The sequence below is a fragment of the Tursiops truncatus genome, chromosome X (assembly GCF_011762595.2).
Source record: "Tursiops truncatus isolate mTurTru1 chromosome X, mTurTru1.mat.Y, whole genome shotgun sequence".
In the NCBI taxonomy this organism is placed as follows: domain Eukaryota; kingdom Metazoa; phylum Chordata; class Mammalia; order Artiodactyla; family Delphinidae; genus Tursiops; species Tursiops truncatus.
This window is the reverse complement of record NC_047055.1, coordinates 104,067,431-104,083,992: the sequence shown is the minus strand read 5'-3', so window position 1 is coordinate 104,083,992 and position 16,562 is coordinate 104,067,431. Positions and strand designations below refer to the sequence as shown.

Below are 16,562 nucleotides of genomic sequence, written 5' to 3'. Positions count from 1 at the left end.
GGAATTAAATGAAGCCAGGAAGGAGTTATGGGATTTAAACTGATTAAAAGAGGTTAGACAGGAAGGAATGATGGAGGAATTAGACGCACAGGAGCCCATGTTAATCTTGGAGAATTCTAACCTGTATTCAGATTTTGAAGAAATCAATTAATGAATATTTGAGTATTGACCACATGAATCAGGGCTGTTGTGTAGTCTTCTCTTTTCTTAGAACTACTTATCAGATATTATCTATAACAAAGGATCTTTTGGCCTCAAAAGAATATTTTTGGTACATTTACTCATCAAACCAATACCTAGAAACAACAGAGAAATGGAAAGTTAATAATATGACGTCTGATACTTTATAATTTTTTTTCATCTGGAGATAATAGAAAGAATCAGAGAACGTCTAAGAATCTGAGAAAGTCTCACCGTATTATTCTCATGTCAGATTTTTTTTTTCTCCAGCTATTTTTTCTCATTCGGAACAGTTTACTACAAATGAAAAAGGGTATAATATGTGATTATATTATGGAGTATAATATATGTAAATAATACTTTATCTCCAAATTTCTAAGTTGTTTTAAATGTTTAAAGTTGTACAACCACCATTATTTATTGAGCTACTCCTCTGTCTCTGGCATTATGGTGTTTTGCATGTTAAGTATTTTTCTATTGAATCCTCAGAAAATCCTGTGAGCTAGAAATTATTATTGCTATTTTATAAGTGAAACTCAGACTCATAGAAAATTAGTAATGCGTAACTTTATTGTTTATGAATGTCTTCCACTTTTATTTACTTTCATGTGCATTTTAACTGTGATCCTCATGTCAAGCCTATGAGTTAGGTCAGATATTGTTATTCACTTTTTATACATGAGAGCAAAGAGGCTCAGAGGAGTGAGACTTGCCAAATCAATCAGCACACTGATATAGATGGTGCTCAATCTCAGTGCTTCTAATAAACAATGAATTATTTTTTCCACAGTGCCACACTTCTTTAAAAGATAAGTCATGATGATGATTATAACTTTAATGATTGTGCAGAGTTTGGGATTTAGAAAATCATTATTAACCCAGTAACTGTATTTAATAATTTGTGTATCTTATATCTAATGCTATGAGAAGAACCCAAGGGATGCATACAATGTGTGAAGAATTCTAGGAAGAATGTAAGAAGTAGACAATATAATCATAAATAGCAATCTGTATTCCAACAATTTAGTTAGCTTTGTCAGATACATTTTTTAAAGATACTTTTCTTTTTCATGTACTCCAGTGATTACAACTGGGAAACATTTGTAGCATAAAGCTATCACCCCAAGATAATTATTTATTTCTTTTTGGGTGTCAGAAAAATTTTTGTTTGTAAATTTAGGTGTGATGATCAAAGTCAAAAGGAGTGTGTGAGGTAAACTGTTAAGCTAATGGGCTAAAATTGTTTTTTTTCATTTTAGATTCTTATTATAGGTAAGAAAGTATGTCATGGAGCTATAGAATCAGTGGGAACAAAACTATATCTGTTAGCTAGTAATAATTCCAACATTAAAAGGTCATATTCAGTGTAGTTCAACTCTGGAATTTCAAAAATGTTTATAGTAATACGTTAAAGAGTTTAAATAACTGACCTGAGGTCAGGCAGTGAATAAATGTTGGAGATTGGACTTAAACCCTATCAACCTCACCTTAGCCCCATACTCTAAACCCTAAACACTCCCAATGGGAGATAAGCGTTTCTGTGATTTAAGGTTTGGTAAATTGGACAACTGTGTGTCTTGGGATCATGCTAAAACTGCAGGTTTTTAGAGTCACATAAATGTTTCTTAGCCATGTAAGTCTTGGGTTACCCATGGAGTAGATTAGTCACAAAATAATTATAGGAGTCAGAATTAAAATAAAATAAAGTTCAGATTAATTATAGCTCACATATTTCACTCTTTTATATTTTTGTTTCCTTTTTGGGCATAAATACAAATTGAATATTTTAAAATTATTTCTGTCAAAACAAATTTTGTAATGCTCATTTTTGTGTTGTTGTTGTTTATAGTATTTGGTTGAATTAGGATTTTTAAAATTTGAGTTTACCAAGCATAACACTTAAAGTCCAAAGGCTAATCCTATTTTGTATCTCAGAACTTTGGGCAATGAGTAACACACAGTTTCTCAATAAATATTTATTGAATTATGAATATTAATTTGTCTGTCAAATATTTTTTCAGCTACTAGACTAAGGCCTTTAATTGAAAAATGTTTCCTTTTAAGAAATGCTCAAATTCTGATACATCTTTCTTCTTAATAGAGTATGTTTCTAAAGCCTATTGAGTATTTAAGGGTGTTATTGAATATATATCAATAATGCTTAATGGAAAATCTGTTCCTTCTTAAGACAGTGATATGTACCATCCAACATAATGCATTTGTTCCAACTGATGATGATAAAAATATGACTCTCAGAGATGACAAAGTATACTATGTCCTAAACCTAGCCAGCTACGGCTGACTTCCTCTCTAGAAGTCAGCTACTTGTTGTCTGATTTAGGATGGCCTCAGATGGAATAACTGGGGTGGCTAGAATCTAACTCTGTGAGACTTTCATCCTCCAGAGGCTAGCTCAGGTGTGTTCTCATGTCAACAGGAGAAGTGCAACAAAGGAAGAAGAGATGTGTAAGTACTGATTTAAGCCCCTGCTTCATTACTTCTAAGATCCCATTGGCCCAAGCAAGTTACATGGTGGACTCAGACTCAGAGTGGAGGTTACAGGTTCAAGGGTATGGGTACAGGCAGGAGTGAAGAACTGGGACTATTAATACCACGCATACTTAACTAATTGAATCTAATAAAGTGTATTTGGAATTTGCACTATAACCTTCTCATTCCCTAATTAGAACTGAATCGTAAAAGACTACCTTAAACAATACACACAGACACACACACACACACACACACTTTGTTCATTTTCTGCTTATCCTGTACTTTTTGCAAATATAATTCATTACCTAAAATATTCATTTCTGTAGAGACTAAGCAAAAGAATAGCAGGCTTTTAAATAGAAATACCACATGGTATGGACTTTGTGTTCAGTATACAAGACAAATATTATCTACATGTTATTTATCAAGTAAAATATGTGTGTGTGGACACTTTATTTACAAGCATACCTTGCAAGAAAAGCACATTTTTAAAAATAAAAATGAGCTGATCATTCTACAAACATTCCAGTTGCCTATCATAATGAAATTGTGTTACGTGTCACTCTTAAAGCAATGGAGATGGCATTTGCACATCAGTTTAATTGCTTTGGATTAAACACTGAAAGATGAGAGCCAAGAGAGCTTATTAAGCTGAAATGAGGGCAAGTGATAAAAAAGTGATATTATGTCAACACTACATCTGGAAGTCTTTTGCTATTTCCATTTTAAATCCTAATTGGCAAAGTTTCTTAAAATTACCATTGAATGCCATAGAGTCTTGAAATATAATTTTAAAAATTAGAAGGTTAATGCAGGAATTGTGCTTGATCAATCCGATTTGAAAGCCAAGCTAGAGTTTTCTCTATTAATATTTACTTGTTCTTAATGTACTAGGCTGTAAGCTTTTGAAAGGCATTGTCTCATTTATTGCTGTGTCTTTAGGGCTTTGACCTCGTCTGTCCTGTTATAGGTGCTCAATAAATATTTGTGAATGAATGAATGCGAAGTATGGCAACCCCATCGTAGTTACTGTTAAGCATTTTAGGTGAGGAGTTGGGCACTACTGGTTTTGATTGGTGCCTACAATTGTACCCACAGGCTTCTTTCCACTCTGAAACACTGGGTGGTCACTGGCCTCCTCCCTCTCTTTATAGGTGAATCATCAGTCATTAAATACATAAAGTCCTCAGCCACCTACACTGAAGCAGGCTATGTGGAGTGGGGAATGGGTGAGGCAACTTAATTTGCAATTCAGAAGGTCTCCTGTTGGGATGTTTGATTTGGGGCTTGCATTAGCAACTACCATTTGTTGGCTGTGTCCACAGCGTCAGAAAACTGATAACCACATCATTTGATAAATCAGCGATAATGCTGATCTCACTCATTTGCATTGGAGAATTAGCACCACTTCCAGGTGGCCCCCATTGCTCATCAGAGGGATTTCACATTTGCCAGATAGCCTATATTGTTAGATCATCTGAAACATATCCTCTAAATTTGGTGAGAATAACTCCTCCATTTCAGTCATTCTGGATAATTTACTTTGTGGAATGTCTCAGCAGCTTACAAATATTATCTTCTTTAATACTTATAACAACTGTGTGAAAAGGGTCCTATGAAATATCTCCATTTTGCAGATGGAAAAATTGAAGCACAGAGAAGTTAGGTGACTTACCTATGGCCCCACAACTAGTAAGTGGCAAAGCCATGTTTTGAAATTAAAACTGGCTGGCTTCAGAGGTTTGTGCTTTTAACAACAGGGCTGTGAACCCATAGGTGACTGAGGTTCCCCTAAGGACCCTGAAAATGAAGTATTTTGTATGCCACAGTTTTATTGTTGTTTTAAATTTTTAATTGTGGTAAAAAACATGAAACATAAAATTTATCACCTTAACCATTTTTATGTATAAGTTCTGCAGTGTTAGGTATATTCACATTGCTGTACAACAAATTTCTATAACTTTTTCATCTTACAAAACTGAAACTACTTACTGAACAACTCCCCATTTTCCCACCACATCGTTTTTAAGTCCTGTCATCCCAAACATCTAATAAGACTATCAGGCTGTTATCACGTGACAATAACAGGGAAGCAAAGACAGGAGGACATTGTCTTATTTGCATACATTGGTATATGCCCAGAATTCAAAACTTCTAAGAAACATAAATGCACCAAAAATGAGGTGATTTGAAATAAAAAGGAGTATCTTACTGGTTTGTCTTCTTCTTGTTCCTTAGTTTAGCCTTGGAATTTTGTAGAAGGAAACATATGTTATAGTTCGTCAGAATGACCTATGACTGAATTGTGAATTCAGGAATATTTTCTTGGTTCAAATCCAAGAAAACAAAAAAAAGCTTTATTTAATTTTCTTATTTCTTATCATCATAATCTCTGTTTAAAGTTAAATTATATTTAAATAAGTAATAATTCTCATTTAGTATTCTTCTGATGTTTTAAAAAGACAATTGTGACATTCAACACAGAGTTAGAGAATATAAATGTACATTACATATGATTATAATTATAGTAAAATTTTAACCATTCAAGTAAAAGTACTAATGCTATATAAGTAAATGCAAAGTCATACAATCTATGTTTGAAAAAATAAACAAAAATTTGAAAAGGATGTTTATATTAATTTACCTTTTCAATTCTTTTTTAATATTTACTACCATATTTGATTCACAAATAATCCTGTGAAATCGTTTGAACTGTGCTGTAATAAAGGATGATATGGAAGTAGACCCAGATCCAGATTGGTGGTACTTAGGCTGAGTACTAAGCTATGAGCAGAGAATGGGAAGGAGTTCCTGCTTGAGGGTCTCCACCAACACATGGAGGTGAGGATGAACATGGCACATTGGGAGCACCAAGTGTTAAGTACTGCCAAAGCCACAGATGTGAATGGGGAAGTGGTAGGAGATTGGGAAAGAGATACAAGACAAATCCTGGTCTAAAAAGACCTTGTATAGCTAAACAAAATAGTTTGAATTTGATTCCACAGAGTGTGCAGATTCAGGGAAGGATATTAAGCAAAGGAGTGTGACTTGGTCAGAAATGTCACAGATGAAAATATTTTATCATTAATCCATTTGCTAGTGTCAGGACTCATTCAAGGTGGGTGATTGTTCAGCTATTAAGAAGGAAGCCTGAGAATTTCTCTAGGCATCCCTCAAAGTTAGAGTAGAAACAGTTAGGGATAAGAAGGGTATGCAGATAGATTTTCTATTTTTTAAGTTATTTAAAATTACTTGGTAATTAATTCAGTTACTTTGTGAATTATTCTAACACCAAACAGTAAAGGTTCTAATAGGATCAGGAAAAAGATGAATGTCATCGTATTTGGACATGTTAAATGAAAGATGTTTACCGGTCATCCAAGGGGATGTCTCAAATAGCAAATATCATTACAATAAAATTAAGTCTTTCAACAAAAATAACTGTTAACAAATATATTTTTCTGATATTTTCAAATATTCCATTCTTTTCAAGCAACCTTCCAGAAAATCAGGAAGATGATATTTTTGAGTGATATAAATCTTTACACTTACATATAAAATATTTTAAAAGTATTTTCCACATGTATGAATTTACTCAGGGTTTTTTGGGGGAGGGTGTTTGAACTAGTCATTTAGTTTCTTACCTTACATTGTTATCCTAAAATATATTGTTTAGGAGCTACAGAAATAATTTTTTCAATTAGCATATATATTTAAAGATATCTTCATATCACAATTATTCATTCTTTCCCCTATAATTCCGTTGTCATTTTTTTCAGTTTATCTAAACTTATTTTTTATTCACTCATCTGTTACAAGTCAAGAAACTTTTACCCTGTCTCTCTTGTGATTATTATCCTGTCTGATGGAGACAAAATAATTGAGACAGAATAGAGGAGCAAGATGAATGGCAGACAGCAGGTGCATTTGTATACTATGAAGTGTTTGCAAAACAATAAGCACCACATGAATAATACATTTGAAGAATATTGTCTGGCAAATGATATTGAGTTATATATCCAAATCGTCCCTCAATTACTGAAGAACGAATTACAAATGCCTAATTCATTTAGATTTATCAGACAGAGAGAGAACTCACCATGTAGTGCATCTAGTTAGAGTAAAAAGCTACTGTTTATTAAGAAAGGATTAAAATCTTTACCTATATGTATAATTTGAAAACCTAAGAAATATACAACTATAAGAAATAAGGAGGGCTTCCCTGATGGCGCAGCAGTTAAGAATCTGCCTGCCAATGCAGGGGACATGGGTAGCCCTGGTCCGGGAGGATCCCACATGCCGCGGAGCAACCGGGCCCTCGTGCCACAACTACTGAAGCCCGTGTGCCTAGAGCCCATGCTCTGCAGCAAGAGAAGCCACCACAATGAGAAGCCCATGCACCACAGCGAGGAGTGGCCCCCATTCACTGGAACTAGAGAGAGCCCGCACTCAGCAACGAAGACCCAAAGCAGCCAAAAATAAATAAATAGATAAATAACTAAACAAATAAATTTAAAAAAAAAGAAATAAGGAATATATAAATATAAGGAACCTAAAGAATAAACATGTGATAATATATAATAATAAAGATATAATTTGAAAACCTAAGGAATATATAATAAATATATAATTACATATATTTAATTTGAAAACCTAAGAAATGCATATATAAATATATATTTTTTTGCTTATTTATTTATTTTTATTTATTTATTTTTGGTTGTGTTGAGTCTTCATTTCTGTGCGAGGGCTTTCTCTAGTTGCAGCGAACGGGGGCCACTCTTCATCGCGGTGCGCGGGCCTCTCACTGTCGCGGCCTCTCGTTGCGGAGCACAGACTCCAGACGCGCAGGCTCAGTAGTTGTGGGTCATGGGCCCAGTTGCCCCGTGGCATGTGGGATCTTCCCAGACCAGGGCTCGAACCCGTGTCCCCTTCATTGGCAGGCAGATTCTCAACCACTGCGCCACCAGGGAAGCCCCTATTTTTGCTTATTTTTAAGTCTGGTGTGTGGGTTTTTTTTTGAGGAATTAAACATCTATGGCATATTTGCCATTGATCATAAAGTTGACTTTTATATAACGTAACAAAACTATCATTTGCACTAATATTATTACGATAGTTTATTTTCAGCTTAAGTACTTATGCTTATTTCTTTCAAATATTTAATATTTCATTAATTTAAAGTTAACTTGAATTTCAATATTTAATATATCTTACATTAACCCTGACAATAAACTTAAGAAGTAGATATAACTATTTACAGGTTTATAAACAAGGAAATGGAGATTCAGAGAAGTCAGGCAATAGGCTTGAGGTCAGTAAATTGCAGAGGTGGGATTCTGACATGGTGGTTAGCACCATAGCCCATTTTTTGTTTTTCAGTAAATCATTTCCATTTAAAAAAAAAAAAAAAACGCATAGAGTTGTGCTTTTGTGTAATTTGTACACCTGCCAATGTAAAATACTGAGACATTAAACACCAAAATGGAGTGAAAACTTAGAAACCCTTTGATCCAATACTCTTGTGTTGTTTTAAAAAAGATTAAAAAGTAATGCAAGACTCAGGGCTTTGGAGGGGTTGGTCTGCTTCTCTTCATTTTACCTTCTGACTGGCTTGCTGTATGCTCACTAGGTGGAAGGGGCTGAGCTGTCTGGGCTGTTACTCTTGTCACAGCCACTAAGGGCTGCAAGGTTCTGAACTGTATTGGCTGAGGCTGTGGCTGCAGCTGCAAGGCAGAGGAGAGCTGAGATCCCTGCTGAGGGAGGTTTGGCCCTGGGTGGCTCTGGGCAGAGCCCAGCTGAGACAACACATCTACCTGGGGCTGCAGAAAACCCTCCACTTTATTGAGGTTAATGGCCGTCGCTTGCTGAGCAGGTAAGTCCGTTCTCTGACTGGCCGAACTTTGTGCAGGAGCCTGTGACACTGGCTGCTGAGGATGTGAAGTTGCGGGTTGTTGAAGTTGTTGCTGTGGAATCGGGTGGCAGAAGCACTGCTGCTGGGTGTTCAAAATGAGTAAGCTTGGTGGAAGCTGGAGTAGAGCTAAGGGCCTGAGACTGGGAGCATTTTTAACAATAAATTGAACACATCCTTGAGAAGGAGCCGGTGGTGCAGCAAGCAGCACATTTGGTGGCTGAGCGCCTGCAGGCTGCTGGCCAGTCTTGATCCTTGTTGGTTGGTGGCCAAGAGTGATTCCTCCAGGCAGGGGGCTAGGCTTGATCCCTGTAGACAGGGGGCTGGGCTTGATCCCTGTTGGTTGGTGGTCAAGCCTGATTCCTCTGGGCAAGGGGCTGGGCTTGCTTTCTGTAGACAGGTGGCCAGGTCTGATCCCTGTGGGCAGGGCGTCAGGCTTGATTCCTGTTGGTTGGTGGCCAAGAGTGATTTCTCCAGGCAGGGGGCTAGGCTTGATCCCTGTCGACAGGTGGCAAGGTCTGATCCCTGTGGGTAGGGGGCCAGGCTTGATTCCTGTTGGTTGGTGGTCAAGCTCGATTCCTCCAGGCAAGGGGCTGGGCTTGCTCCCTGTAGACAGGTGGCCAGGTCTGATCCCTGTGGGTAGGGGGCCAGGCTTGATCCCTGTTGGTTGGTGGCCAAGAGTGATTCCTCCAGGCAGGAGGCCGGGCTTGCTCCCTGTAGACAGGTGGCCAGGTCTGATCCCTGTGGGCAGGGGGTCAGGCTTGATCCCTGTTGGTTGGTGGCCAAGAGTGATTCCTCCAGGCAGGAGGCTGGGCTTGCTCCCTGTAGACAGGTGGCCAGGTCTGATCCCTGTGGGCAGGGGGTCAGGCTTGATCCCTGTTGGTTGGTGGCCAAGAGTGATTCCTCCAGGCGGGAGGCCGGGCTTGCTCCCTGTAGACAGGTGGCCAGATCTGATCCCTGTGGGTAGGAGGCCAGGCTTGATTCCTGTTGGTTGGTGGCCAAGAGTGATTCCTCCAGGCAGGGGGCTAGGCTTGATCCCTGTAGACAGGGGGCTGGGCTTGATCCCTGTTGGTTGGTGGTCAAGCCTGATTCCTCTGGGCAAGGGGCTGGGCTTGCTTTCTGTAGACAGGTGGCCAGGTCTGATCCCTGTGGGCAGGGCGTCAGGCTTGATTCCTATTGGTTGGTGGCCAAGAGTGATTTCTCCAGGCAGGGGGCTAGGCTTGATCCCTGTCGACAGGTGGCAAGGTCTGATCCCTGTGGGTAGGGGGCCAGGCTTGATTCCTGTTGGTTGGTGGTCAAGCTCGATTCCTCCAGGCAAGGGGCTGGGCTTGCTCCCTGTAGACAGGTGGCCAGGTCTGATCCCTGTGGGTAGGGGGCCAGGCTTGATCCCTGTTGGTTGGTGGCCAAGAGTGATTCCTCCAGGCAGGAGGCCGGGCTTGCTCCCTGTAGACAGGTGGCCAGGTCTGATCCCTGTGGGCAGGGGGTCAGGCTTGATCCCTGTTGGTTGGTGGCCAAGAGTGATTCCTCCAGGCAGGAGGCTGGGCTTGCTCCCTGTAGACAGGTGGCCAGGTCTGATCCCTGTGGGCAGGGGGTCAGGCTTGATCCCTGTTGGTTGGTGGCCAAGAGTGATTCCTCCAGGCGGGAGGCCGGGCTTGCTCCCTGTAGACAGGTGGCCAGATCTGATCCCTGTGGGTAGGAGGCCAGGCTTGATTCCTGTTGGTTGGTGGCCAAGAGTGATTCCTCCAGGCAGGGGGCTAGGCTTGATCCCTGTAGACAGGTGGCCAGGTCTGATCCCTGTGGGTAGGGGGCCAGGCTTGATTCCTGTTGGTTGGTGGTCAAGCTCGATTCCTCCAGGCAAGGGGCTGGGCTTGCTCCCTGTAGACAGGTGGCCAGGTCTGATCCCTGTGGGTAGGGGGCCAGGCTTGATCCCTGTTGGTTGGTGGCCAAGAGTGATTCCTCCAGGCAGGAGGCCGGGCTTGCTCCCTGTAGACAGGTGGCCAGGTCTGATCCCTGTTGGTTGGTGGCCAAGAGTGATTTCTCCAGGCGGGAGGCCGGGCTTGCTCCCTGTAGACAGGTGGCCAGGTCTGATCCCTGTGGGTAGGGGGCCAGGCTTGATCCCTGTTGGTTGGTGGCCAAGCTCGATTCCTCCAGGCAAGGGGCTGGGCTTGCTCCCTGTAGACAGGTGACCAGGTCTGATCCCTGTGGGCAGGGGGCCAGGCTTGATCCACGTGGGCAGTTGATGGAACATGATTCCTGCAGGAGCTGTGGCCCTGGTGGTAGAGTCCTGCATGGGCTTGGAGCCTCTCCCCGAGGCCTGGCATCCTTGACCAGCGTACACCACTCCGATGATATTCAGGCCAGATGATATGGCCAAAACTTGGGTCCTTTGTGATGAGCCCGCAGTGGACAGGGCCGTGGCAGGAAGCAAGCTAACTCGATTCACCTCCGCAGAGAATTTCTGGGAAGGACTTGGTGGCTTAGGAGCAGAAGCAGGAGATGGAGATTTATGAGAGCTGCTTGCCTGCTGTGAAGTGAAACTGTCACCACTGGAGCTCCTTCCTGATTTCAAGGGAAGTGTGATGGGTGGAGGTGGATGTTTGGCTCCCTTGTCTGGCACTGAAGACTGAACTGACCCAGTCTTAGGCTGTTCTGGTGCTTTCCCTGGAGAAGGTTGCCTGAGACCAGCTGAGTCACTGGAGCTGTGTGATACCTGCACTGGACACTGGGCGCTCTTTTGGACCAATTCCTTGGACTGACTGACCACCCTCCCCACATCAGTCTTTGGCCCTGGCACGAAACTATAGAAATGTTCATCTGTGGAGGATTGCGGGGGAGACAGCTGTCTCTCACGTCTGACTTTTTTATGGGAGCTCCTTTTTCCAGAGATAAGTGGATCATTAAGCGACTGCAAGGTCAGCTTAGTTGTCTGGGACTGACTGCCCTCTTCACACCCAAATACAGAACTATCTTGTACCTCATGGGTTGGCCAGACTGTTGATTGTGAGTCATCATATTTGACAGATTTCTTCCTTTTAGCATATTTCTCCATGTCCACTTCAGAAGGTACAGCCAAGTCACAGGGTGTCTGTTTCCACACATCTACACAACTTCCTGTTTTAAAAGTTTTGAGGCCATAATTCCCACCTGTTTTACTTTCTCTTATTCTTTTGCAGGAAGTCAGGGCTCTTAGCTCAGGAGGAGGGGGACGAGACAGCTCCTGCTGCCGATTCAGAGAGGCCATAGAGTACCTCTTGAAGTTCCTTTTCATGGGAAGAGTGTTCATCTTTTGTTTGTTATAGAGCAGTCTGTTTTCAGTGCAGACTACTGATATAGAAGGGTCTAGACACAGTGGTTCAGCCGTAGCTAAGATCAGTTGGCTCTCAAGCAAAAGTTTGTCCTCCTGGGTCCAATTCTGATTATCGCTGGCTATGGCCTCTACATCACAGGCTAAAGTCTGCATCGTGGGACGTAAGAGAATATGCCTGCTTTGGTAATGGGGAGGTTCCCTGTCACTGGACTGCCTGTAGTCCCGTATTTCTGCTATGACACACCCACAATAAAAAACGTTAACCTGAGACTTTTCCAGGAAATCCACCAAAACAGGAGGTAATTCTTCTGCATCCAAGTATTCGAGCAATTCCCCTTCTTCATAGGGCAGTCGAATGGTCTCTGCAGATGATCCATTTTCCCCCTTGAGCATCAGCGAATAGCCCTCGTTTCCTGGGTACAGGTTGACCACCAAACACGGCAATGACTTTCTCCTAAGAAGCTTCTCTAACAGGTTCACATTGCTTCTTAATTCCTCCGTTACCCCAGGCTCCTTTTCACATTCTTCAACATAAATGTCATAAAGTTTTTCATACAGAGACTTTTCCCCATTAGATGAGTATTGCCTTTTTGGAGGTCTCTGTTGGGCACTTGCAATGACATAATCTGCACGATCCAAAGCTCTTTCTAGAGATTGTTGCATTTTGGTACAAAATAGGGGCCCTAAAAGAAGAGAAAACGTTATTGACGAAGCGGGTGAAAATCGCGTCTTTCATATGGATGTGTAGTTCTGCAAGCTGCCCCAACTCCACAGTGGAACTACCAGCCTAACTTCAGTACGGACACCAAGAAACCCGCCTCCAAGGAAGTGCTACACAAAATTCTTGTGAGTTTCTGAAAATACCTGTATCTATAGGGGCGGCAGCCTCTGAGATAGGTCTCGCCTCGCCTTGCGTCCTTGATCCTGACTAAGCCGGAAGTCGACGTGGGGGTTTGACGGGCTTCCGTGCGCCTGCGTGCTGTGCGTGCGCCTGCGTGCTGTGCGTGCGCCTGCGTGCTGTGCGTGCGCCTGCGTGCTGTGCGTGCCTGTGCAGTGGGCTGTCCTTTGGCCTGCATTTCGTGTTCTCCTACCTGTACTTCCTACTGGAGAGTCGGGCCAGGCGTCCATATCCAGTCTGTGCAGTTGTGCAAGGTAAACGCAAAAAATGTTTTTTAGGAATCGAGGCAGTGTTATTACTTTTTTAATATGTAAATTCAGAACTTTTATTTCAGCAAAGTTTTCTTGAATCATTGTCTGAAAATGTTTCTTCTGTTTCTTTGATTTGCTTTTTTCCCGTCAAGGATTTCACTTATAAGTATGTCGGATAATCTCTTCCTGCCTTTTTTTTTTTTTTTTTTTTTTTGCGGTACGTGGGCCTCTGACTGTTGTGGCCTCTTCCGTTGCGGAGCCCAGGCTCCGGACGCGCAGGCTCAGCGGCCATGGCTCACGGGCACAGCCGCTCCGCGCGGCATGTGGGATCTTCCCGGACCGGGGCCCAAAGCCGTGTCCCCTGCATCGGCAGGCGGACTCTCAACCACTGCGCCACCAGGGAAGCCCTCTTGCTGCCTTTTCTATCATATTATTTCTAAAGCTTTTTGTATTACTTTGTTTTCGTGTCTCTTTTCTATTCTGTCCTTTATGATCTTATGTTAATTGTGGATATACCTCTTCTCCCTCCGGAACTGTATTCGTTTTGTATTGCTGCTATAACAAGTTACCACGAACTTGGTGGCTTAAAACAACACCTGTTTTTTTTGTTGTTTGTTTTCCCCCTCATAGTTCTGCAAGTCAGAACACAGAGCAGTGTCAGTTTAGGGTCTCAGAAGTCCAAAATCAAATTTGCCTGGGCTAGGCTTCTTAACTGGAGGATCTGGAGAACAATCCACTTGTAAGCTCATTCAAGTAGTTGGTCAAAGTCAGATGTGGTTATAGGATTAAATTTCCTTTTTTTTTTTTTGCCAGTTGTCTGTCAGGGGCCACTCTCAGCTGTTAAAAGTTGCTCCTGGGCTTCCCTGGTGGCGCAGTGGTTGAGAGTCCGCCTGCAAATGCAGGGGACGCGGGTTTGTGCCCCGGTCCGGGAAGATACCACATGCCGCGGAGCGGCTCGGCCGGTGAGCCATGGCCGCTGAGCTTGCGCGTCAGGAGCCTGTGCTCCGCAACGGGAGAGACCACAACAGTGAGAGGCCAGCATACTGCCAAAAAAAAAATTGCTCCCATTCTTTGGCAAGTGTCTTCCTACATACTCAAGCCAGTGATTGCATATTGAATCCTGTTTATGCTTTTCGCACCTCTGACTTCCTCTTCTGTCACCAGCTGGAGAAGATTCTATGCTTCTAAGGGCCCATGTGGATAATCCAGGATAATAGTCCCTATTTTAAGTTATGGTGCCACATAACGTACTATAATGACAGGAGTGGTAACTCATTGTTTTCATATGTTCTGAGATTTAGAGTGGGCCATATTTCACTGGCCATTTTAGCAATTCTGCCTATCATAGGTACTTTGTAATTTAATCCTCATTTATTCCGTTTCTCCTGAGCTTGACCAGCTCGTGTTTCATACTTCATGTTGTTTGTTCTTTTGTCTTTGAAGTTAAAAAAAGAAGTTTATGATTCCAATTCTGCAATGCTTATTTAAGTACAAAATTCCTGTTGGAGTGTCAAGTTAAATTTTTCCTCTGCTTTGTGCAAGTGTGGATTTGGACGTGTGCAGATGTGTTCTGCAATGGTTTCAGCTGCTGAATCGATTCTCATTTTTTGGCCTTTTTTCCCCCGAACCAGCAAAAGAAGACACTTTGAAGTGGGTAGGGTAGGGAGATTGCATGGCTTACTTGATTTCATATTTTAAGGTCACCTCCTTTTGCTGCCATTACGATACATAGATTTTATTATTGTTAATGTTGGTGGTTGTGGTGGTATTTTTAACAAATTTTACATTTTTTCACAAGTCTTAATTTCTTCTGATTCTTTGTCACAGTCTTCGTTCATTAGAGCCCTTTACCTTCAGTCAGTTCCTTTTTTCCCTTCACCACTAAGTCTTAGAAGCTCATGTTTCCTCTCGAAGGTACCTCACTCTTCCTAGGAAGGGATGAACACCTCTGGTCCTGTGCTTTTTCTATACCCCTTTCTTTTGATTTCCCAGTAACCAGTGCTCTAATATACCTGGTCTCAAATCATTTCTCAGTATTTCCCATCTTAGAGTTTGACCTCAGAATCTCTTGCAAATTAATAAAAATAAGATCATTAACCCAGGAGAAGTAAAAAGTCAAGATGACAGGTCACAAAATAAGGAATACAAAAGCTATTTAAGTATATGAAAAAATCTTCAACCTCACAATTAATAGAATTGCAAGTTAAGACAAAAATAAAAGACCATATCTTTACCTATTAGATTGCCAGAGATGAAAACACTTCATAGCTTACCATGTTAGCTAATGGTATGAGGAAACAGGCCCTCTCAGACGCTGTTGTTGAGGGTGTTAATTGGTCCAATTCCTGTGGATAACAAAGAACTTAGTGATAGGATTTGCCCCCCAGGATTGGCTTCAGGGTGGCTGGGGCTCATAGGTGGGGATTTTTCACCACTGGCTTGTACTCATTAACAATTTACATACTTTTCAATTTTTTTTAAAAAGTGCCACATTTACCCTGTTATTTTGTACACCATTAGCACACAACTGGACCCATCAGTGGGGTGCAGCAATTTTTCATTCTGAATAGCTAACATAAAAGTGCTCAAGAGGAAACAAATAAAATGGACAAAAACCTAAGGAAATCCCGGTATTTAAGGGGAAATGAGAAAATGAATCGAGGCACAAAAGGAAAATATGCTCTGATAAAAACTCAAGATGAATGGACATAAATAAAATTAAAATTTCATATTGTGCTCAACCCAGATAACGGAGGAAAGCCAGGTAATTGACAACTCTAGTAACAACGTTTTCTGAGAAATACTAGTGAAGAAACTCAGACCATAGTAGAGAAAGGGATGGGCTTGTGTTGAGAAAGTGAGGAGAATAGTTCACACTACCACTGAAACATTTTTATTAGTGAAGGGAAAGAGGTAAATCATAGGTAGATATAGAGGACACACACACATGCACATGAACATAGAATATCTCTGTGTAAAATCTGTCAATAATGCACCCATAGATCAGGGAAATAAAACGTGCATAATGATATTATCAATAATATTATTTTGGAATTTTGGGAAAGGATGTAAGCCCTCATGTAGACTTTTATTCGACAAATGAGAAACTAACATACCCAAAGCCACAATTCAGATTAATAACTTATTCATGTTATGTGCTTTATACATTATAGACTTAATAAATGGTAAATAAAAACATCAGTAAATGCAAAGTCAAATTATGTAGCGATGCTTTGTACAATTTGGATACCAAATAAGTCCATATTAATAAAGAAAACTAGAAGCCAGAAGCAATGTAATAGCTTTTGCAAATTAGTCACCAAGGTGGTCAATTACTGTTGTATTCAATAGGCTAGTGAACAGAAGGGTTTTGAGAGTGGGAATGATTACAGTGCTGTTACATAAATTGTAGCTTTGAGAAAGCACTCAAGGAAAAGATGTCTAGTTAATCATTATGATATTCTTCATGTATGTATGAAGAATAATTTGGGAAAACCCTGCATCCTGATAAGACTGAATATA

At 41.2% G+C, this 16,562-nt stretch overlaps 1 protein-coding gene and 1 pseudogene across 1 annotated transcript in view; one reads left to right on the top strand and one right to left on the bottom strand.

Annotated features, from left to right (window-relative positions):
• The window catches only part of IL1RAPL1 (interleukin 1 receptor accessory protein like 1), a 653,815-nt gene that overhangs the window by 55,723 nt on the left and 581,530 nt on the right, over window positions 1-16,562 (top strand). The window lies entirely within an intron of this gene.
• Window positions 8,235-12,554, bottom strand: LOC101325854 (transcription factor SPT20 homolog pseudogene; annotated as a pseudogene).